Source organism: Chelonia mydas, chromosome 4 (assembly GCF_015237465.2).
Source record: "Chelonia mydas isolate rCheMyd1 chromosome 4, rCheMyd1.pri.v2, whole genome shotgun sequence".
Classification (NCBI taxonomy): domain Eukaryota; kingdom Metazoa; phylum Chordata; order Testudines; family Cheloniidae; genus Chelonia; species Chelonia mydas.
This window is the reverse complement of record NC_057852.1, coordinates 94,751,857-94,775,671: the sequence shown is the minus strand read 5'-3', so window position 1 is coordinate 94,775,671 and position 23,815 is coordinate 94,751,857. Positions and strand designations below refer to the sequence as shown.

Sequence of the window (23,815 nt, the reverse complement as noted above, 5' to 3'; positions counted from 1 at the left end):
ACACATTAAATACCACAGAGATGGGTGCTATAGAAAACCCTAAGATAGACAGATGGGATCCACTTCTTTGTTTTAGTTATTGTTACTCAAAACCCTCCTTCAGTCATCTTGCCTTATATTAGCTATGACACCTGCAGAGCAGAAAGAATCTCTCAGAACCTAACTTCAGCAACTCTTTCATGACGTTTTCATATTCAATGACCAATCCAGGCTTACAACTTTTTTGCAAGATGTCACGTTAACTATTAGGTACTTTCTATGACTGGTGATTTACATGATCCAGCATGCACCATAGGACAGGTTGGCCCCCAGATTGTTAGGACCAAGATAATCCTCTAGAATAATTATGGCCTCAGAAGAGCAGCCCCTAGTAGACTTTGAAGTCTGCTCCAGAATAGCTCCGATTGCCTACCAAACTAACCCCCTTTATTGCAACAGTCAGACTAAAGCCTATCAAGTCATGATTCGCTCTGCAGTTTTTCTTGAGCACTATATCTGAACAACAATCACAGGCCTTGCTGACACTAAGATGGAAGCTCATCTTGAATGAATAAGATTCTGGAAGAAAAAAAATATATATATGGGACCTAATGTGGCTTTTGAAAGAAAGAAACCAATAGTGGGCATTATTTTAACTTAAATAAAAGTATTTTAAATGAGGGTTGGGTTTTATTTAAGTAAGTGTTTTGAATCAAACCAGTTTTCTTTTCTGAACATATGAGCCTGGATGCCAGAATTAATGGTAATAAATTATTTTAAAAAAAAATAAAAGTTCTTCCAAGGACCTCGGTAGACACACTGAGTTTCAGTTAACAGCAGTGCAGGAAAGATTCAAACTGCTGAATCCCATGATGAGGACAAAAAACTTCTGAGGATGCAGAGCCCCCAGGAGATGGAGACAGAATGCACCATTTTTACCACGCAGTGTGTAGGGAAACAAACTACTTACGGTGGAATGATAATAGACAAGCAGCAATGCAGGAAAGACTCAAACAGATGTTAATGGAGGCAAGATTCACAGTTGGTAGTAAAGAGCTCAACAGTGAATGACTCACCTCCCAGGTAATGGTGATAAGAGTTATGGTTTATAGTAGACAAATATGTGATAGTGATACATAAACCTCTTGAACCCGTGAAAATAAGCATAACTCAGCTTGGCAACACTAATAAATGTCAGTTATTATTTTCTCTTTCTTAATAACTTGTATTTATCTCACTAAAACTGTGTTGAAATTGCACTCTTTTTTTTATACCAAGGCTGACCTGATCACACATGAGAGGCTTGAAAAACAAAGCTCCAGGACAAATGGAGGGGATAAAGACAGGCAAAAGCACACATCTTTCAGTAAATAGCTCTGCAGAAAATTACTCAAAGATCACATAATGGTAACAAAATTCACAATTGTCTAGTGCAAAACTCAAAGCAGACACAGTTATTTTCAAAACAAATGAATCAAGGACTGAAGAGAGGAAGATCTGTTTATCTCTCCTGCTTGCAGGCATATCCATGTTGCCCCTTCTTCCAAATTTCTGTTTAAAAGAAACCATTTAAGTCAGTCTAATCCTCTGAAGTAGAACTTTCATCATTTTTAAAGAATCATTGGTGGAACAAAGAACTGAGATTGAATGTGTGGCTGCTATTTTTTCCCCAGCGAGCACCTGCCATTCTTCTGAAGAAGGAAAGAAAGAAAGAATTTGTTGAAGGTGTATTCACTGTTCTCATTTGCATCAGAGAATAGTTCACTAATACCATCATATACTTTTTATAATCCCTTGCCTCTTCATTTCTCTTATTTTCTTTTTCCTTTTCTCTTTGGTAATGCAAATTCATTCCCTAACCAGAGCTAAGAAGCTAAAAAGATTTAGGTCATGATTAAATGCTCCAGTAGCAGCGACTATCAGCAGATGAAAACCTATGAAAAGAAAAGGGTTCAGTTTCTCAGTTAACTGCGAGAAATATCTGATTCCACTGGTTCTTTTCATTTATTAGAAGTATGCAATAGAAATAGCATGACTGGGTAATTTTAACAGCCAGTACATTTATACAAGACATGGCTACGTGTATCTTTTAAATTTGCACTGGGTGGACAATTTATTATTTTTATTGGATATTAAAGAACAGAGTTACAGCAAACTTATTTTCTTCAGGTCATAATAATATTGTAATGGGCATGTTTGCAATGGTTTGGCAATAAGCTAAAAACATGCTCACTCACATAGAATGATCGTTGTCAAACCATATGGTAAATTCCTTAGATCTCTTCCTATGATATAGCCTGATCTAAATGGCTGTTTTCACAGTAGTGATTACTGAGCAATGGATATAGCTTCCTGAATGCATTGGTCAATGTTTAGCAGATGAGTATAAGGAATATTTTGCACACCATTCCTGCACGGAGTAGAACATCTCCCAATCAGTGTTCATCTATTATCCCACAGTACTCTTGTAGTAAACAGACAGTATAGTAATAACATACTTGTTATAAAGATACCAGTTTTTAAACATACACAAACATAAACAAAGATACCAGTTTTTAAACCTCAGTGCACGTTGTTGGTTGCCAGGGCCTGCCTGATACAACTACGCTAACAGGAATCAGTTTCCAAAATGGTTCGACAAATTAGCCACACTGCTAAAATGGTACAGGCTTCCCTTTGCCAGGTGTTCACAGGTAACAGTATCTTATACATATGGCCCCTCCTCTTGCCAAGGCATCCCACTATTTTCTAGGGGATGGATTTTTTTCTGCTGGAAGCAGAAGGGAGGGACAGGAACCAGAAATATAAAAGGCCATGCTCCAGCTGTTAGTTAGAGAGGAGCTGTCGGAGGAGAAAGACCTCTCTCACCCACTGCTGGAGCTCAGACCCAACAGCCACAGCTGCAGCGCCAGAGATCTGGAGGGACTGCCAGAGCTTTCAGTCTCTGGAGATGTCGAGGAGTTGCTGGGGCTGCCATTAGCCTTTTATCCCAGCACCAATGTACCCCCCTCGAACAGGAGTGTAGAACGTAGCCCTGGGGAGCTCAATATAGTTTGGCTGTGTTGCTGACTGACACCTGGCCAGCGTGTTGCGGCCGGATTTCCCCACTGACCCAGTGGCAAACCAGACTGCCACTGTTAAGGCCCTGGACAAAGTGGTGTCGGGTGGGCCTGCATCCCCCTACCCCTGCCAGCCTACCTCTGGGGGGCAGCCTCCCCAGCACAGGCCAAGAAGCCTGTTTTTGTCGGTGGTCTGCCAGAGCCAGGACCCCTGACTGTTTGCTGCCGCACCCTGTTTGAGGGCCTGGGTGAATAGATTCCTTATTTGCTCTGCCCTAAATACCAGCCTAGGCCACCTAACTGCTTGCTGCTTCGCCCTGCTGGAGGCCTGGGGCTTGTGGACACTCCTGCCCTACCCTGACTGTAGGCTAGAGCCCTCTAACTATTTGGTGCAATGTCCAGTCGGAGGATTGGGGCCCCAGGGCTCAGTACTGGATTACCACACCGAGTGGCAGAGAAACCGATGCTAATTCCCCCCTGAACTGTGCTCTTGCAGAGGACTTGAAGGGTATGGCCTCTCTCCCAGGCAGACGGAGGGACAGCCGCAACTGCCTCACAGTAGATAATTATCAGACACTTTGCTGAATGCAGGTACTGATACTGAGTCCGTCATGTCATATTTATAATTCAAGCTGAACCTTGCTAGCCAAAACCATATTTGAACAGGGATCTGACACGATCTCCTTGTGGAAATACATTCACTGCTGGAAAATCACAGGCCAGGACATCTGACACACTTGTATAGTTTCTGTGCATTTTTAAGCACACTATTTGTCCATGTGCATTTTTTTTCTCTTTATACACTTTCATACAGTGAGGCCCAGGGTCATGATAAAGGCCAGGATGAGAGCTCTGGCTGTCTGGGGAAAAGCAGAAGATGGACCTTACAGATGTTTTGGTGGCATGATTTGAGCACAGATTGGATGTGCTTTACAAGAGGGAGGGAGGATGGGATTGAAGGTGATCCCAAGACCATGGCCCTGGTGGTGTTGTCAAGAGTGGCTATGGGGAGTTGAAAGGGTTTTGCATGCCAGGGCAGGAGAGCATTTCTGGTCACATTAAGTTTCAGCTGATGACAAGACATCCTAGAGGAGGTGTCAGAAAGACAGACCAAGTTTAACATTCAACTGTAAGAAATTAAAATTTCTCACAGATCCAAGCTATTCCTCAACTACAGCCTTGTATATCTGTCATATGTGCCTCACTTCCTCATAATGGCTTCCAGATTGGTGAGCAAATATTCAGACAATATAATGAGACAAACTAAATTAACAAACTGGTCTGCCCAATCACTTACAAACACGGGCAAAGATACTCAGCTGTGGCTGAGGAATGGCCAGTGTGACTCAGGTGGGTGCATGAGGGTGTGTAGCTTAGGAGTGTGTATCTGTAGAGGACCAGTCCTTCAGCACAAATCTTCAATGCTGCCTAATGGTGTTCTACATTACACTGGCTGCCAGCGGGCCCAAGGGGGTCTGTATCAGAGGATTAGCGGGACATACAGAAATCCTGGGTACATCATCCAATTTCCCGCCCCCTATGCTGGCAGCAGGGAAATGGGTAGGTGAAAGAGTCACTACGCTGGCTGAGAGGATCCCCTCACCCCTGTTCTTGGGCAATCCTTCCATTTCTCTCTCTGTCAGATTTAGCACCAGAATCCACCAAGAGTATGGTGTGATACATGAGTCACTTCAATCCCCCATGAGCAACATCTTGGCTATTTCCTAGGCCTTCCTGACAGTGGTGAAAATATTTAGTACATTCAACTTTCTCTAAGTGCTCTGAAGATACTTAACAATAACTACGAGTAAACTGAAAACCTTATTTTTCTTTAACTTGTATCCAAACTTCTTGTGCTTCGTCAATTAAGTATTGATTCTGCAGAGAGAAAATATTCATCCTTCATCAATATTTTAACTCTTTTTGCTACTATATTTTGCTTTTCCATTTGGAAGGTGAGTCCCACAAACCCAATCCTCAGAAATTGAGCTATACCAATTTGCACCAACTGAGGATCTGGCCCTAGAGCTTGTGTTACTGTTTTTTGTTTTTTTTTAAAGTCCCCGTATCTCCTTTATTTTACATACTAATTTTACTCATCCTTGAAAATAACTCCAGCTCAGGAATCTTAATACATATGCTCTTCATCCTACAAAAGACTTGCTTTTCAATTTCATTTTTTTCCCCCAAGTTCTCATTTCATTTGTCTACATGCTATTTCCTGCAATATTAACCCATAGCTATATTGGGCTTGATTCTGATCTCATTTAAACTGGGTTTATACATATTTGATTCCCACTGAGAGCAGCAGCAAGCCTATTTTCTTGGGACCCAGGAGACTCATTCTCCTGTGTTATTACTATCCTAGCACAATGGCCAGATTAGCTAACTTCCCATGTTAACAACCAATTTAGTTGCCACCATCTATTTAATAACTCATTAATTTTGAAGGCCAGGTTCCTTTTTCACATTTTACCCTTTCATCTGATTCAGTCTAGTAACCTTGCCTACTAAAAATGTGAGATCATGCTGTAAAGATGAAAGTGTATCAATGCACACTCTACTGTATGCCTGCATTTCAGGGGGGTCTGTGTGTCACACCAGCTGTGCGATAGCAAATGACTACAGAGAAGATTTCCAGCTGATCTAAACACATCAAACAGTCCAAAAATGTAAAAATGAGGCTTAGCTTGCTCCCTAATTGTCAAGAGGGTGGGTGCTTTGCAATCTATTTCCCAAGGTCTCATTTCTTTAATGCACATAGTGGTAGCTGTGGCCAAATCTCATCTGCTGTCATCACAGATAAATCAAAGTTGTTGGGTTTTTTTCAGAAACTCACAACAGGTTGTCAGAAAGTTTTCTAGTCATTTCTCCCTCTCTAATTTAGAGTCACTGAAGTGGTGTCAGTGTCTATTAGCATAATCATGTTGATTAGGACACTTCGGCCTCTCACTTTCATACCAAACATGCCTTTTTTCCCCACAATTGCTTGTAGCTAGGAAGAAACAGAAAGTTCAGAGTTGCTCTACGGGGTGGGGTGGGGCTGGGGGGAACGAACTAGGTAAACTGTTCCAGTATGCTGCAGGCTTTTCGAGAATACGTCAGTTAGACATAAAAAGAATAAACTTGGCTTAACTGTGTTTACTTTATTTAAGGCATCCTTGGACTATAAAAACTACCTTAACTTCTGTTCCCTATCACCTACAATTAGAGTTTGTGGCTGAATACAACTCCAAGCTTGATACAACTCCACTGAATTCAGTAGAGTTACACCACGGACAAATTTGAGCTTTGGTCTTTAAAGCAGCCTTTCCCCTTTTATGAATCAAATACCACCATATGGTGAGTCCTTAGCTTACTGTCTGCAGCAGAGTTTGTTGACATTCTTTTCAGATTGTGTTGATGGAAAAGGTTAAAGCCTGCAGAGCTAGTTCAGTCAATGCCAAACCTGCAACCACAGGAGATCTCACAAATGTGTGATGCTTTCTGCTCGTGCTCCAGTGCTGCACATTGCGGAGCACTGAGTGATGATAATGAGTTGAGCCCCATGGAAAATCAGAGCAACCATCACCCATATTCTTACCAGTGTGTAGAACCAACAAAGCACAAGGGTGGAGTAGTCAATGAGATCTCCCTGTGTGCAGGCCACTTGAAGGGAGACAACTCTTTCCTGAGCCCTGTGTAATAGTATGGTTTAACACTACTTCCAGTATAGGTCAGTGCCTACACCATATAATTTGACCCTGAATAGTGGGCCTATAGCTGTGGACCCAATCAAATAGCTTTGCAGAAGGGTCCAAGATTGACTTGAACTGGACCCAAAAGCTTGCATTCTAAAAATCCATTCCCAGGTGCTGAACTTATAAGGAGGAAAATTGTAGAGAAATTGCAGCCAGCTGCTCTATGTATGCTTTCAGACAGCGACTGTCTCGGAGCATCAGCCTCACTTTGGTTCAGATCATCTGCATGAATGACCTCTACATTTCCTCTAAGCATTCACACTAAAAATAAGTGGAAAGAATCTTTTTTTATATGGACATAACACATCACTGGACACAGTCCTATCAGCACCGTGACATTAAGTTAACTGGCTTAAATTCATTGTCTGAACAGTTCTTGCTTTAACTTCAGAGATAAGGACAGACAAATATGTATCACGCACTATGTATGTTCCTGGCTCAACAAACTGACTATGTCAGCCCCTTGTAAGTTCCTCCACTAGTTCCCTCATTTCCACCATACCAAACACAAACATTTTCTCCTAACCTGCAAAGCCCGCCACAGTTTAGCCCGACCACACCTACTGTCCTATAATCTTATTATGAGATCACCCCCTGCCTGCATTCCACCAACAATGCTGGACTTGACCACCTGCTTCTCCACTTCTCCCACAACGGTCTTCATGCTTCCCCCCCCACCCCACCCCCATGCTGCTCCGTACACATGGGAAATCACTTCCAGTCAAAAACCATAAACTAACACCCTTACTGTCCTTCAGCTCTTTCCTTAACGCTCACCTCTGCTGTAATGCATAGAGAAATCACAGGCAAAGAAGTTGGCAAGTCATGATGGCTGATACTGCTTTGTACTTAAATCAGGGATTCAATCACTTTGTTATGTGTGAAGAATATAGCATAGCCTAGCCAAAATTACAGCACATAAACTAAAAGATTTTTGGAGTATGTACTAGTCCAGTGGTTCCCAAACTCGTTCCGCCGCTTGTGCAGGGAAAGCCCCTGGCGGGCCGGGTCAGTTTGTTTACCTGCCGCGTCCGCAGGTTCGGCCGATCGTGGCTCCCTGTGGCCATAGTTCACTGCTTCAGGCCAATGGGAGCTGCGGGAAGCGTCGGCCAGCATATCTCTAGGCCCGCGCCGCTTCCAGCAGCTCCCATTGGCCTGGAGCAGCGAACCATGATGAATGATCTCAGAAATGAAACAACACAGACTCTTCAAACTTCCCATACAGTTAAAATTTACGGAAACCTGTGGTAGAGGACCCATCTGAAGACTTTTTAAAAGAAGATTAAAGGTCAGTTTTTTCTGTTCTCCCCAGCTGAAAATTTGTCCTCCAGAGGGACTTTGTGCGGATGAAGTAGGATACGATCTTTAACTGCATGATCACATACTGCTTTTTTCCCACAGGAGTCCTGCGTCATTCAGTGCACAAGACAGACAGTGCTTGCTGAATGAGAAGCTATTCTATATCTGAGCGAATCCTCAATGGCAAAGTGTGGCCATAGGCCTTATTTACTGCCCACTATTTAAACCCTGCTCTGAATTATGAATTTCTTTGCTTTCCAATGATGCTCATAACTATAATATCTGAGGGAAAAATTCACAAAAGGACTTAAGCTGCCAGTTTAGGTACCTAAATCCCAGAATCATCCCCACTGAATGCTTTAGGCACCTTAACTTGCTCAGAACCTAAATGTTTTGCAGTAAAAGTTGCCTAGGAACCTATATTTTTGCCTTTGCACATGTCCACTGCTGCTTCACTCTAGGCCTCCAGTTTCTTAAGCGATGCATGGACCAGAGGAAGATAGACATTTCTCTACCTAGCTCACCTGCAGGCCCATCTGGTAAGCATGCTCAGAGGGACTTTCTAAATAAATACAGCCTAAAGCAAACACCTGACATGCAAAATCTCAGCCAGAACAGTTAACATTTGCTAATGTTGTGAAGAACTGAAAACAGGGTTTTATTATAACGGGCAGTGTTGGGCAGCCATAACTATAGGCATATAGTGATCAGTTCTGCCTATAATATACAGTTTACCATATAGCTATCATAGTGGAGAGAAATATTTTAAAATGTTGCCAGAATCTTTGCAATTTCCTAGTAACAAATAATGAATAAAATAATTCAATAAATTATGAAGATTCCCTAGAAAACATATTGCTGGTTTCTGGACTATACTGTTTAGTCCTTAATTAATTAATTAAATTAATTATATAAATATATAATTATATATTTCACACATTTCACAGGGCAAAAAGTATTATAAGTTTTCATTAAGTACTGAATAGTATTGTGTGTGTGCCCGCACATGAGCGTGTGCATGTATACAAGACAGCATCTGGACAAAGTCAGTAGTATTAATATATGCCTAATCATAATGGCAGTTCACTTATGATGTTTATTAGCATTTTCTATTGTTTAATGTCTAGGCTTTTGCTGTTGCCTGCATCCTGAAAATAGACATGGCATATCCTTTGGCTTCATAGACAACTGTCTCTGCAGCTTTGTAGAAAATGTGTGTTAATGGGATAAGGCAGGGCTTTAAAACAAATAAACAAACTCTGTTTTGCTGGATGAACATAAAGCTGCTTTCCCTATCTCCCTACTTCTGCAACTCACAGGAAGATTATGAGTCCCCAGGCAGCTCACGGATCTTTGTAAACTAAGAATAGGAAATTAGAGCTAGGAGAGCTTCCTTTTTTCATGGAGACAGCTCTGTTAAAAACTGAAATATTTTCCTTGTTTGCATATAACAGCCTTAGTAGCATAATTCTAATCAACAGAGAAATTTAAAGGGTGGGGAGGATTTGGAGCCGCAAAATATACAATAAGATATAAAATCTTATTTGCCTCCATTTGGTTTCTCTAAATCCCACCCTCTGCCATTTTCACTAAAAACATACTTCAATCCCCTCGTTTTCCTGAAACAAAAAGGAACTTTTGAACTTAATCAGTTAAAAAAAACCCCAAACCTCCACAGACACTTCCTTCTTCTGATAGTTATGTTGCCACTGGGACTTGAAGCAATATTTCTTTAAAGACTTTTTTATTTTAAAATATTCCAAAAGGGTTCATAAATTTATTTAAAGCATAATCTTTTGAAGTTCTTTGTCAGAATAATGTATTTTTCAAGTATATATGTATAGATATGAGAGAGAGAGAGAGAATTCATTTTGGTCACTTAAACCTGTTCTCAGCCTACTCAAACAATGGAATGATTCCTTGAAATAGTTTGCTAATATTTACATGCTGCAGGAGAAGCATCTGTATAGTACCTGCTACGATAATATTCCCTCCAATTTAGAGAAAAGATTTCCATTGACATGGACCACAAACCATTTTTATTGCACTAATCATTTATTAATCTGTTTAGCACCACCTACCATGTGCTTTTGTTGTTCACAAGCTTCCCATAGCTTAATGAGCTGTACGTAACTTCTGTGGAACCCAAAGCCATACAGCGTGTATGCCCACAAGATCTTATGGGTGACACTGCATTATTCTACATGTACATTATGGGTTTAAAAATAAATAAATAAATAAATCACATTTCAGATCTATATGACAGATCACAGTTCCACTATTCTGCAATTCCTGCCTCTGTTGAGCTATAGTTGTCATCAGTGGGAGATCAGGGTATGTACAGAGAAAAGAACATTAGGAGATGATATCCAAGAGCATGAAAGAAGAATTTTGCCCTGTACTGCAGATTAATGAGGCTATGGAAGAATAGTGAAGTGCTCTTGTAAGAAGCAACCTTGAATTCGGTAATGATGATAGTTACAGGGTGGCTCTGTAGTAAAGTTAAATCAAATAAACTCCTTTGCATGTCTCCACTTACTCACAGTATGTGAACTGTTGCATTTTCATTTTATGATTAGGATTAGCCTGCATAAAAGCACTGCAGCCATATTTGTTTTCTGATAAATGGGCCTGTCGGCTGAACACACTGTGGAAGGTGTGTTGTGGGCAGTGTTCATAACCAGCTATGAATAGTTGTGGAGAGCTCTTTACTTGAAAGCAGAAAACTGTGTTTTGGATCTATGTTAATTTCTTCTAGACCAAGGGCCTGCTCTCACTTAAATTCAATAGGATTTTTTCATTTAGTTCAATAGGGTCAGGGCTTGGTACAAACATTTTGCAAAAAGCAGAGAAGAATATTTATGGGAGAGGAATTTTTACATGCAGAATCAAAACTGTAAGGGAAAAGTGAGTATCTGTACTAGCAAATATTCTGCTATAATATTTAAACATTACTAATAATCCAAACATATCTGAAATACCCAGAAAGAGGTTTAAATCAATCAGTTAGCTTTTGTATTAATAGATTTTAATGCCATAAGGGGCTATTAGATAATTTAGACTGACCTCATGTATATCAAATGTCCTTAATTTTTTACCCAGCTACCCCAGAACTGAGTCCTAAAACTTGTGTTTAATTAAAGCATATCTTCCAGAACAGCATCGAATCTTGATCTGAAGGCATCAAGAGATGGTAAATCCACTATTTTCATGGTAATTTGTTTCAAACAGTTCATTCCCCTCACTGTTAAAAAATTGTGCTTTATTTCTAATTTGAATGTGTCTGGTTTAAGTTCCAGCCATTGATTCTCATTAAGCCTTTGTTCACTATGACCCCTAAATCCCTTTCAGAGTCACTGCTTTCCAGGACACAGTCCCCCATTCTGTATGTATAGCCTGCCTTTTTTTTTTGTTCTTAGATGTATGTCGTTGCATTTGGCTGTATTAAAACATATTTAGTAAACTCAGAACTGGTAGGTAAGTTATCATGGGAAGAATATCTACAGGAAAAAGTATTTCAGGAGAGTTGGAAGTTTCTCAGAGACAACATTAAAGGCACAACAGCAAACTATCCCAATGTGAAGGAAAAAGTGAGGAAGAATAGTAAGAGATGAATATGGCTCATCAGAAGGTCCTTAATGACCTGAATGTAAACAGCCTCTTACAGTTTGTATGGCAACTTCCACCTTCTCTGTATGTATATATCTTCTTGCTATATGTTCCATTCTATGCATCTGATGAAGTGGGCTGTAGCCCACAAAAGCTTATGCTCTAATAAATTTGTTAGTCTCTAAGGTGCCACAAATACTCCTGTTCTTTTTGAGGAATCCTACTAAACATGGGCAAATTGCTACGGATAAGTACAAAAGAATAGCACAAGCCTGTAGGGACAAAAATCAGACAGACAAAGGAACAAAATGAGTTACTTAGCAAGGGATATACAGATCAATAACACGTTCTATAAACACATTAGGACCAAGAGAAGGAAGGCAGAGCTAACAATGGATGACATGAAGAAGGCTGAGTTGTTAAAGGAGTATTTTGCTTCAGTCTTTAATAAAAAGGTAAATTCTGACCAGATGATTAACACAATAAATATTAACAAATCAGTGGGAAGGAATGCAAGCCAAACTAGGGAAAGACAAGTTAAAGAATATTTAGTTAAGTTAGATGTATTCAAGTCAGCAGCGTACTTAAGGAACTAGCTGAAGCAATCTTGGAACCTTAGCGATAGTTAGGGCCCTACCAATTTCACAGCCATGAAAAATGTGTGTCAGACCATGAAATAAGCCCTTGCCCATGAAATCTGATCACCCCGTGCTGCTGGGAGTGCCCCAACCGGGGGGGCTCCTAGCTGTTAGTCCCAGCCAGACTTGGGAGGGACAAGACTTGTCCTTCCCCCTGCATGGCCGCTCTCAGGGGGAAATTAGACCCACTTCCAAGTGCCTCTGATTTCCCCCTGCTGCTGGGAGCGCTCCAGCCAGGGGCAGGGTGGGAGGGGTCCTAGATGCAAGTCCCTGCTGGGCTGGGGAGGAACAGGACTTGTCCTTCCCCTGTATAGGGGAGTAGGAGAGATCAGACCCACCCCCGGTTGCCTTTTGGGTTGGGACAGTTACAGCACTGTGAAATTTTCAGATATAAACATCTGAAAATGTGAAATTCACCAATTTAAAAACCTCTGGCCATGAAATTGATCAAAATGGACAGTGAATTTGGTAGGGCCCTAGCAATAGTCTTTAAGAACTCATGAAGGACAGGTGAAGCCCCAGAGGACTGGAGAAGGGCAATCATAATATGTATCTTTAAAAAGGGGGGAACAAAGAGAACCCAGGGAATTATAGATCAGTCAACCTAACTCTGATACCTGGAAAGATACTGGATCAAATTATTAAACCATCAATTTGTAAGCACATAGAGGATAGTAGGGTTACCAGGAATAGACTACATGGATTTGTCAAAAACAAATCATGCCAAACAATGTAAGTACCTTCACTGACCAGGTTACTGGCCTAGTGGATAAGAATGAAGTTGTAGATGGGATATATCTTGATTTTAGTAAGACTTTTGACACAGTCCTACATGACATTCTCATAAGCAAACTAGGGAAATGTGGTCTAGATGAAGTTACTCATGTGGGTGCAAAAATGATTGAAAGACAGGACTCAAAGAATAATTATCAAGAGTTTGCTGTTAAACTGGGAGGGCGAATGCAGTTGAGTACCGTGGGATCTGTCTTGGGCCTGGTACAAGCCAATATTTTCATTAATGAATTGGATAATGGGAGTGGAGAGTATGCTTATAAAATTTATGGGTGACACCAAGCTGGGAGTGGCTGCCCTTTGGAGGATAGGATTAGAATTCAAAATGACCTTGACAAATTGGAGAGAGTCTGAAATCACGGAGATGAAATTCAATAAAGACAAAGTGCAAAGTAGTATACTTAAAAAGAAAAAAATCAAACGCACAATGAGAAAATGGGGAATAAGAGGCTAGAAAGTAGTTTTGCTGAAAAGGATCTGAATTGCTGAAAAGGATTGAATAGGAGTCAACAGTGTGATCCAGTTGTGAAAAAGGCTAATATTATTCTGGGGTGTTTTCACAGGAGTTTTACATGTAAGACACAGGAAGTAATTGTCCCACTGTATTCGACACTGCTGAGGCCTCAGCTGGAGTACTGTGTTCGTTCTGGGTGCCACGCTTTAAGAAAGATGTGGACGAATTGGTGAGTGTCCAGAGGAGAGCAATAAAGAGGGTTAGAAAACCTGATTTACAAGGAAAGGTTTAAAAAAAACAAAAAAACAAAAACAGGACACATTTAGTCTTGAGAAAAGAAGACTGAGGGGGGAACCTGATAGTCTTCACATATGTTAAGGGCTGTTATAAAGAGGATGGTGATCCAGTTTTCTCCACATCCACTGAAGGTAGGACAAGGAGGAATAGACTTATCTGCAGCAAGGGAAATTTAGGTTGGATATTAGAAAATATTTTCCAACTAAGGATAGTTAAGCACTGGAATAGGCATCCCAGGAAAGCTGTGGAATCCTTGTCATTAGTTTTAAAGAGCAGATTGGAGAAACATCTGTCAGGGATAGGCTAAGTGTACATGCTCTTGCCTAATTGCAGGGGGCTGGGCTAGATGACATCTCAAGGTCCCTTCCAGCCCTACATGTCTGTGATATCTTATTTGAATGGGCCCAGCTTACCCAGTGATCCAGATGAGTCTGTATGATAGCCCTGTCCTCATCATTCACAAGTTTTTATGCAATCCACAAATTTTAATCAGCCATGATTTTATATTTACTTCCAGATCATTGATAAATATATTTAATATTAAGAATATTACAGGAAAACAGAGAAGAAGACATAGAACTACTCCTACATAGTGCTCCTATTTATGGTACACAAACACAAGATTTTATATTCCATATTCCATTGAAAAGACCATTTTGTGGAGCAATTAATCAGTCAAATTTTGAGAGGAACAAGATGCAAAGGAACTTTGTGGCACAAAATAACTGTAATTAGGGCAAAGAGAGCGGGATTGATATATCAGACCATGAAGGGGAAGATGGAGGTCAGGCCAGAAGACGGTCAGGTCTCTCTACCATATTGAGTCCTGTAAGATATGTTTTAATTATTATTTATTAGAATTTAACATTAAAGTGTTAGAATAAATCAGTCACATTTTCTCTGACATTATGCTGTCACACAGAGATGACTGAGAGGAGTGACTTTCACTGGTGAAGCCCTCAGAAGAGGCCAAAAATTTAAGGCCCTTCCTCACATTAAGTAGTGCCTTCTACCATAAGTATTCCCATTGAAATTACAGGAGAACTGTAGAATTACAAAAAAAGAACGAGGAGTAATTGTGGCACCTTAGAGACTAACAAATTTATTTGAGCATAAGCTTTCGTGGGCTAAAACCCACTTCATCGGATGCATGCAGTGGAAAATACAGTAGGAAGATATATATACACACATAGAACATGAAAAAAATGGGTGTTGCCATCCACGCTATAACAAGAGTGATCAATACAGGTGAGCTATTATCAGCAGGAGAAAAAAACCTTTTGTAGTGATGGGCCATCCTGATTATCACTACAAAAGTTTTTTTTCCTCCTGCTGATAATAGCCCACCTTAATTAATCACTCTCGTTATAGTGTGGATGGCAACACCCATTTTTTCATGTTCTCTGTGTATATATATATAATCTTCTTACTGTATTTTTCACTGCATGCATCCGATGAAGTTGGTTTTAGCCCACGAAAGCTTATGCTCAAATAAATTTGTTAGTCTCTAAGGTGCCACAAGGACTTCTTGTTCTTTTTGCTGATACAGACTAACAGGCTACCACTCTGAAACCTGTAGAATTATGTTGTCTTATGTGCCTTCTCTCTCTCCCTCTCTCTCTCACACACACACACACCCCTTTCAGATGTTCAGGGCTATTTGTGGGGTACAGCTGAGTGCCTAATGGCTTCCATATTTATCTGTGCACTCACTGCAGCAATTAACTTACTAAGTAATGTGCTTTCACTGTTAAACAATATTTTGAATCTGAATGAGCAACAAAAAACCGTCTATCTATTCTTTGTTCAATGCAGCAGATCTGAAGTAATGATGAGAAGTTTAGGCTCAGTTTTTGTAGAAAATTATTTTCTTAGTAAGCTTTCCAGGGAAGTTAAATGCTATCTTTATTGCACACAATATGCAGATCCCACCAGGGGGTAAATTATTAATAGTAAATCTTCAACATTTAATGAGCACCTGCTATGCAGTGTGGGTCAGTTTTTTCTGATGAAACATTTACAAACCACTTATTATAATTAGCATAATTAGGCCTTTTGAATTGCTGCCCCATTTGAAGAAAAACAGATTCTCAAACCTACTTTGTAGGTGGTTATAATACCCACTGATTTAGATGAGTTTCCAGTTGTTCAGGCATCATTTATTAAATTCACATATTTTATGGGAAAATGCTTTGTAGCAGTCATAGGAACATAGGAATTTCCTTACCTGATTAGACTAGTTGTCCATCCTAAATCAGTATCCTGTCTCCGCCAGTGGCCAGTCCCAGATGATTCAGAGGAAGGTACAATAAATCCCTAGTGGACAATTAGGGAAAAACATACTTATGTTTGCACTGTACTTATGGGGAAGTTTCTTTCTGACCTCCCTTATTTAGTGGTGCCCTGAAGCATAAATGTTTCTGTTGCTTATAAACCACATACTGACACAAAATTGTTTAAATATTTGAATGAATATTTACTGAATATTTTTACAATATTCACCCAGGCCCAGTTCTAACTGACTTACAAACCCTTGAATTGGCAGCATAACAATGAAACAACTGAGTATTGATAAGCATCAGTCTATATGCATCCACCTTGCTTGTTATTCATATTCTTCCAGGCAGCTAGATCTTCATTAAACTCAATTTTTTTATGTCAGACTCCTAGGGAATTTACTTTAATGTATGCGGAAATTGTGTGCCAATAGTACCGACATAAGGCTGAATATATTTTTTCCTTTGCTTGCTTTGGCTCATGAAAAGCAATCATTTCAGCGGGGCTGAAAGGCTCTTCTGGCAGGATACCAGCTCATATTGAATGGCTCAGTTTACTCTACAACCTGGGAAATTCAGCTGAGATTCTTATATAAAAGATGTTTCAAGAGTTCTACTAACACTCCTAAATACTACAGTTGTTATCTTTCTTTATATCTTAGAACCCTTGGCAGCATAAACTATTGCAAATAAAATAAATTTATGAAATGCCTTCCAAAATGTTGACTATACCAGACTTAATTTTCATCTGTAAAAAGGTGGCCAAAATATTTGAAGTATTGTAGAGATGACTTAGGGGGAAAAACACACTAACAAACTAAGAATTGCTTTGATCAAAGAATCCTCTTGAAGCAAAGCTACAGTTTATTTGCCGGTTTAATCATCTTAGAGTGCTTCAATACTTTAGATCTGCTGCATTAAAGTTGTCAAAATGTTTTCAAATTCAGAAGCTATGACTTCAGAGAAGCAGTACTTATTGTCATAATGATCAGTGCCCTAGTTTCAAACAGGTTTGTTCTTTCTCTGCCTTGATCTAACTTAAGAAGAGTGACATCGGTGCAGAATGGTGAGAATGTGTTAGCTGATGTTATATTTCAGCTCTGCTCTGGGAAAACTATGGCCTACTTCCTTGGCTGTGGCCAGGCAACAAACAGTCCAAATTAGGAAGGATATAGGCAAAAAGTTGCTTATAACCAACTTTTGTGTCTCCTCTCCTTCTCTCCCATAATTCCTGGGCTATCTGTGCACCAGGCCAGTTCTCAACAAAAATTAGAGCAGAACGAGGGCTCTTTTAAATTATGCCAGCCATCAGTAGCTCCCAAGAATGATTATGGCAGCTGGAGATCAATGAGGCAAAGAGGAAACTTGACCATGCCCCTTTTCCCCTCACTATGCTGCCTGTGCTGGCTGCAGTTTAGCATAGGATTTGGTGTAGGAACAAGTTTGCAGCTCTATACAACCAGAAGATAATTCTCCAAAGGCAACTATGCCATCTTTAAGATGGCTATATGCCAGCTATGTGGTACAAAGCAGCCCTAACCCAGTAAAAAAAAAAAACTAGCCACAACCTCCAAGCAGTACCTTACACTGCTGAGGATTCTAAAATATGTTCAAAAGATGTTTTGAGTGACTAATCCTAACCATAACTGACATTTTTTGCCCACATAATGACATCTCTGAATTATAGATATCTTTGGTGGTGATTCTTTCACCAGTTAATTGGGATTTTAAGGCATTATTCTGCTTCTCTCAAAGATTTTTGATTAGGGAGCTCACCTCCATTTCCTGCATCTCTGCTTTAGATGCAGGAGGAAATGCAGTTAACTTACTGATCAAAGCAAGGGAGAGAAGGAATTACTACAATGGGAACAACAGTAGGTTATTTTATTGTGCTGAAATTGGAAGAGTGGAGTCCATTATCATCTGACACATTGAGAAAGTTTCATCAACACAAACAAACAAACTCCAGAAAATGGCACCGTTTCTTAAAAGAGCTTTCTAGAGAAATCATGTCCTTATCACAACCATCTGTTTCAGACTCTCCGAGGTTCACTTCTTGATCCCGCACAGCAGCAGGCAAATTACAGTTTTATTGTATGTGGTTACACACAGTAAGGATGCAAATTTTAACAAAGACTGTTTTAAAAAGCTTACCAGTTTAAAACTTGTGTTTATTTATAGGTTAACCAGTTTCTGCTCAAAACATATTCAATCACAGTTTGAGCAGACCCACAAAAACAATTCTGGGGAACGACAAGGTATTAAAATATGCAAAAAAACAAACACTGAAAATGAAGGAAAATACAACTGAAAACCACAATCAATAGTCATTATTCACCTTACAGTTATACATGTCCATATATACCTGCTAAATATCTTATTTTAAAGCTTTATTTTGGTTTTAAAACCTCTTGGTAGTAGATGCAACCATAGTCCTTGCCTATGCGGGTTGAGCATTGTTTGTGACATTTATGTTTTTCCATCAATTGTTTGGGCTAGTTGAAAATTATTCCATAAAAATCTTTATTTGCAGACATATTATGAACTGATAATATTGTTCTTGAGGTGTCACCAGGTGGCACTGTTACACATTGAACCTAGAAGGCTATTTGGGATATTGTCTATACTTTGAGCTGGGGATGTGATTCTGAGCTCAAGGAGACATACTTGCACTAGCTTGATGAAAACTAGTGTGACTCATGAGCATTTCTGCTCAAAGTGTAAACATACCCTTAGTGTGAGAGTAAACGTTCAGTCTCAGGAGGACATGCTGTATTATTGTTAGTTTTTATTATGCCAGGCTCTGCACAGAGGCAGTGGTGTTTGGAGAGGGAGCTGTGCAAGCAGCCAGAGATGTTGTTCTCTACCTTGGTCTCTGATTAGAGTCAATTCTTGAGGCAGCGATTCTCTCTGGGAACCGGGTGACAATGTTGGACACCTCTGTTATAGGACTGCTGTTTATATGAAACTAAAAACAAGTTACACTTAGAATCTGAGTATATTCTATGTCACTGGTTTCTTCTTGCTGGAAAGCTCACTTGCAAGCCTCCCACATCTACCATCACTTGGTAGAGGGTGACATTCCCATTAAAACAGGACACTGGCATCACAAGAGGTGGCAAAAATATATAGGGTCTAGAGGTTGGATAGAACCCTAGAGGTAATGGCTCTCCCTCATAAAAATTGTTACTAGAATTTTTTGTTTAAAGGATGTTATTGGTCTACCTTCATTACTATTTTATTGCACTATATACTAAAGGTTATTATGTAACATATCCTCAATTTGAGCTCACAAGTCCCAGTGGCATCATTGTGTATAGATAAATGACACTGGTGGTCCTAAGTACGGAAACAATACAATTGAAAAAGCTTGGATTGTTAGCACCGGAGAAGAGATTATGTGTAAAAGTTGGTAAACGAAGGCACAGAGAAAAAGTTAAGTGAATTAGCAGGTGGCAGAGAGTGAGACTATGACAGAGCCAGGAGCAGAACTGAACCCTTGTCCCTGTTCTAACATTTACACCATACTCCCTCGTAGCTGGATGTAACGTAATAATAAGGTGGTATGCCTTTAAGCAATCTGAGTCTTCTACTAGCACTCACTATATTCTATATTTTAGAAGCCTCCAGAATCCAATCAGAGCATACATAGCTAGGTCTTGCGTCTTGTTTATATTTGGTAAAAGCAGTTATTTGGACCCCACCATGTCCACGTGGTTCCTTCAGACTATGTTTGTTATGTAAAAAGCAAAACAAACAAAACAAAAAAGACAAACACAGGTAAAACTATATTGTAGGCAAAATGAGGCAAAACTGTAGACATAAGGAGAGTGGTGGACTTGTGGAATGCATTTGAAAATGCACACAAGAAATGGATTATAGTCTTTAGTGAGAATTAGGATTGAATGTGCCTAGCTCCTGAGCACCCATTCTATCCATGATACAAAATGTAGTAGCAAAACCAACCTGCTTTCGTATCTGTCTTGCAACTAAAAGTTCAACCAATTTACCAGTGTGAGAAATTGTGATCCAGTCCAAAGGGCATTGGACTAAAGGCAGGAAATCTAGATTCAATTCCAGACTCTGCTATTGACTTGCTGTATAACCTTGAGCAAATCACTTCTCTTTCAGCATCAATTCCCCAACCTGTAATGTGAAGATAACAACGCTTCCTGTCTTTGTAAAGCACATTGAGATCTATGGATGACGATGGCAAAGAACATGCAAAGAATTACACACATGCTTAGTTTTCCCCTACATACAACCTGTAAAGCTAGAATGCCACATCTTTTGTTTTATTTAAAAAAATACAGAATTTTCATAAGTGATGAAAGAGAGATACTTAATCCACGAATTTTTCTGTTGTTTCTAGGAAAATTGAAATTACTGTTCTTTAAGATGTCAAAACTATTCCACTCCAAGAGCATGAAGCAGAATTTAAGAAACATGAACTCCTTTTTTGTCACAACCCTAATACAATCTTTAAGATGCTTTGAGAATTGCACTGTACCCGGAGTTTGATTTTTATTTTTTGTTAAAACTATGGAATGTTGTTTGAAAACTTTGAGAATTAGGCCCCAAAACACAAGGTTTCTCATTCAAATGAGTTACTGAAAAATAGATTATTTTTCAGGGGTCGGAAACAGCATTAGAAATTGCTTTTATATGCCATTTGCAAGTTACACCTGCTCACCATGAGGCAAAATGTCAGAAAATAATGAAGCAACATTATACATATCAAACTTGCAAGAAGGGAAATAGGATTCAGATCAAAGGTCTCTGAAGGATGAAACTTACAAATGAATTTCTGGCATTGAAGGGTGAGCAGCCTATCTTTGAAATCTTTTCTACAACCATCGGAGCATGCTTAATGGGTTTTGTGTTTCTTTTCTGAAAAAACTTCGCATGTGACAGAATTAGGTATTACAAACAAACTCAGGGTTATGGCTGCATATTTCCTGTGAAGTGGAGGAAATTAAATAGCAAGCTAATCACTAAAAGAAAAGGAGTACTTGTGGCACCTTAGAGACTAACCAGTTTATTTGAGCATGAGCTTTCGTGAGCTACAGCTCACTTCATCGGATGCATAGCATATCGTGGAAACTGCAGAAGACATTATATACACACAGAGACCATGAAACAAAACTTCCTCCCACCTCACTCCCCCGCTGGCAACAGCTTATCTAAAGTGATCCTCAAGTAGAGCCATTTCCAGCACAAATCCAGGTTTTCTCACCCTTTCCCCCCCCCCCCCCCCGCCAACACACACACATACAAACTCACTCTCCTGCTGGCAACAGCCCATCACTTTAGATAAGCTGTTGCCAGCGGGGGAGTGAGGTGGGAGGAAGTTTTGTTTCATGGTCTCTGTGTGTATATAATGTCTTCTGCAGTTTCCACGATATGCTATGCATCCGATGAAGTGAGCTGTAGCTCACGAAAGCTCATGCTCAAATAAACTGGTTAGTCTCTAAGGTGCCACAAGTACTCCTTTTCTTTTTGCGAATACAGACTAACACGGCTGTTACTCTGAAAGCTAATCACTGACAAGCATATTAATATACAGACGTCAAAATATTTCATTTACCTCATCCTATGTGTGTAATCCCAGAAAGTCAGGGTGATCTTAAATCCTCTTCAAATATTTGCTTCTGGCCAACAGTGCTATATCAGAATCTTTTAATCCTGCCTAGAACCACTGCCTTTCCTCAGGAAAGGAACTTCACCCTCTCTTTTTCTTTCCTTTGCTTCCTGATCAGTATTTTCAAAAGCCTTGCAGAACTGTCACCAGTACCTCCCTCCAGGTGAAGTGCATTTAACTCAGCTCACTTTGGAGGTAGCTAACATTATTCAAAATTTGCTCAAGTGAGGCACATTGTAGGGTGCTTACTCCCTTCCATCTTAAAGACTGCGAGACTGAGCTCAGATTCTGAAATCAGATCCTTAATGTGGCGGTGCACTGTGCTACCATTATACTGCTAGGCTCATGCATACACCTCTGATTCAAAATTATCAATCAACAGATGCATAAGTGAATTAACACCATGAGCCAAATTCCCAGCTGTGTAACTCAGTGTAATGCTACTGAATTCAGTGGAGGATCTGGGCAGTTAAACTGATTTAAACTGTTCGTACTTCTGTACAGAATGCTGCTGAATCTTAGTTCATTGCATTTTGTGTAACATTTTACTTTTACCTGACTACCTTTTTGAGTCAAGATCCTTAAGCTAGGTATTTTAACTGTTGTGTTGCAACAGAAGCTTCCTGTTAATTCAGTCATCTTTATTTTGAAGTGTTGCGGAATCACAGATGCAATTTTGAAAAGGCTTTTTCAGCCTATTTTAATTCATTTAAATTCTGCTCATTTAATTTAAGAGACAAAACATTTCAAGTGAATCTTTGGTCAATTAGCTGTTTCAATATTCTTAAATCATTTCTCACCAGACATATTAATTCTTACAGTAATGAAAAGAGCTCCCCAAACCCACTGGGTGTCAAAAGCTTTTGCAAAATAAGATATAAGACAGAATGTCAGAAGGGAAAATAAAGAAATGGGCTCATTTTTCAGCAAAAATCAGAGCTGAGAATCAAATTGAATTTAAATAATTGTTTTAGGATTTTAGACAGATCGACAAGAGACAACTGTTTTCTCTGACATAGTAAAATAATTTCCAGAACAGGCAATCATCTTTGAAATGACTGTGTAGGTGTCATACTTAGCTAATCATGAAATTCATATTCAAAACTATTAATGTTTTCCTCTTACAATGTGAACCAAAGTAAAGTATTTTGTAAATAAGGTCAGCCTTCTTTAAGTTTTGGAAAATACTGTTCACTGGGTGCACCATAATGCAGTCCCCTCTCTCTTAGTAATGAAAGCTGTCATTCTTTTTTCCATAATGTTCCTGAAGCCTGGGAACTGATAAAATAAACATGCAATAAAAAACTTTGAGAAGGATGAATGAAGCATCAAAGACAGACTGTGGAAATCTAAACCCAATGGGCTTGATCTGTGCATTCTCTGTCTCTAAATCTCTCCTGCTGTGCACCTCCTGTGGCTTGATGACCGTATTCCAATCCCACTGAGGTCAGTGGGAGATAAAGATTTTCACCACTCATCCTGCAGGATCAGAACCATAAGTCTTGTACTTTAAATGACACAATTAAAAGTTAATTCCCAAATTGGACAAAGCACTGATGTTGTTATAGTAAACCTAGTTCTATAGCACTGTTCCTTTGATTTCTAGACAATGTTTATAGTAAAATAGGGTGATGGGAATTATGGTGACTCCGAGAAAAAAAGTCGGCTGCGTTTTTGTGAAGTTGATATACATAGTTCCATCAGAAGGCTCTAGTCTCTTCTTACACTGTTTACAGTTGCCATTTGTACAAAGGTTTCAAATTTTTGTTTTGTGTTTGAATATCATTTTTCTACGTGTAAAATGTAAATTTTCACTATCATGAATGTGTTAGTGAATCTCAAATGCTGGAATCTAAACTCTGAACCTTCACAGGCTTCATTTGTTTCTCTTTCTGCAGCAAAGTCTTCAGGTGACAATGTCTGTCTTTCAGTAACTCATGCCTGAACTTGTCATACGAATTCTTCCTACTTCACAGTAGTACTGTACCTTTTTTGACATTCAGACTGGTGAAAGACTGAACCTATACATTA

General features: G+C 39.5%; 1 long non-coding RNA gene across 1 annotated transcript; it reads right to left on the bottom strand.

Moving 5' to 3' along the window:
- Positions 1–1,274: 1,274 nt before the first annotated feature.
- LOC122465525 lies at positions 1,275–21,921 on the bottom strand. Its single transcript, XR_006290441.1, has 3 exons — positions 21,731–21,921; positions 16,095–16,183; positions 1,275–1,670 (listed from the first exon to the last, which is right to left on the bottom strand). It is a non-coding gene; the product is annotated as an uncharacterized LOC122465525 (long non-coding RNA).
- Positions 21,922–23,815: the final 1,894 nt, after the last annotated feature.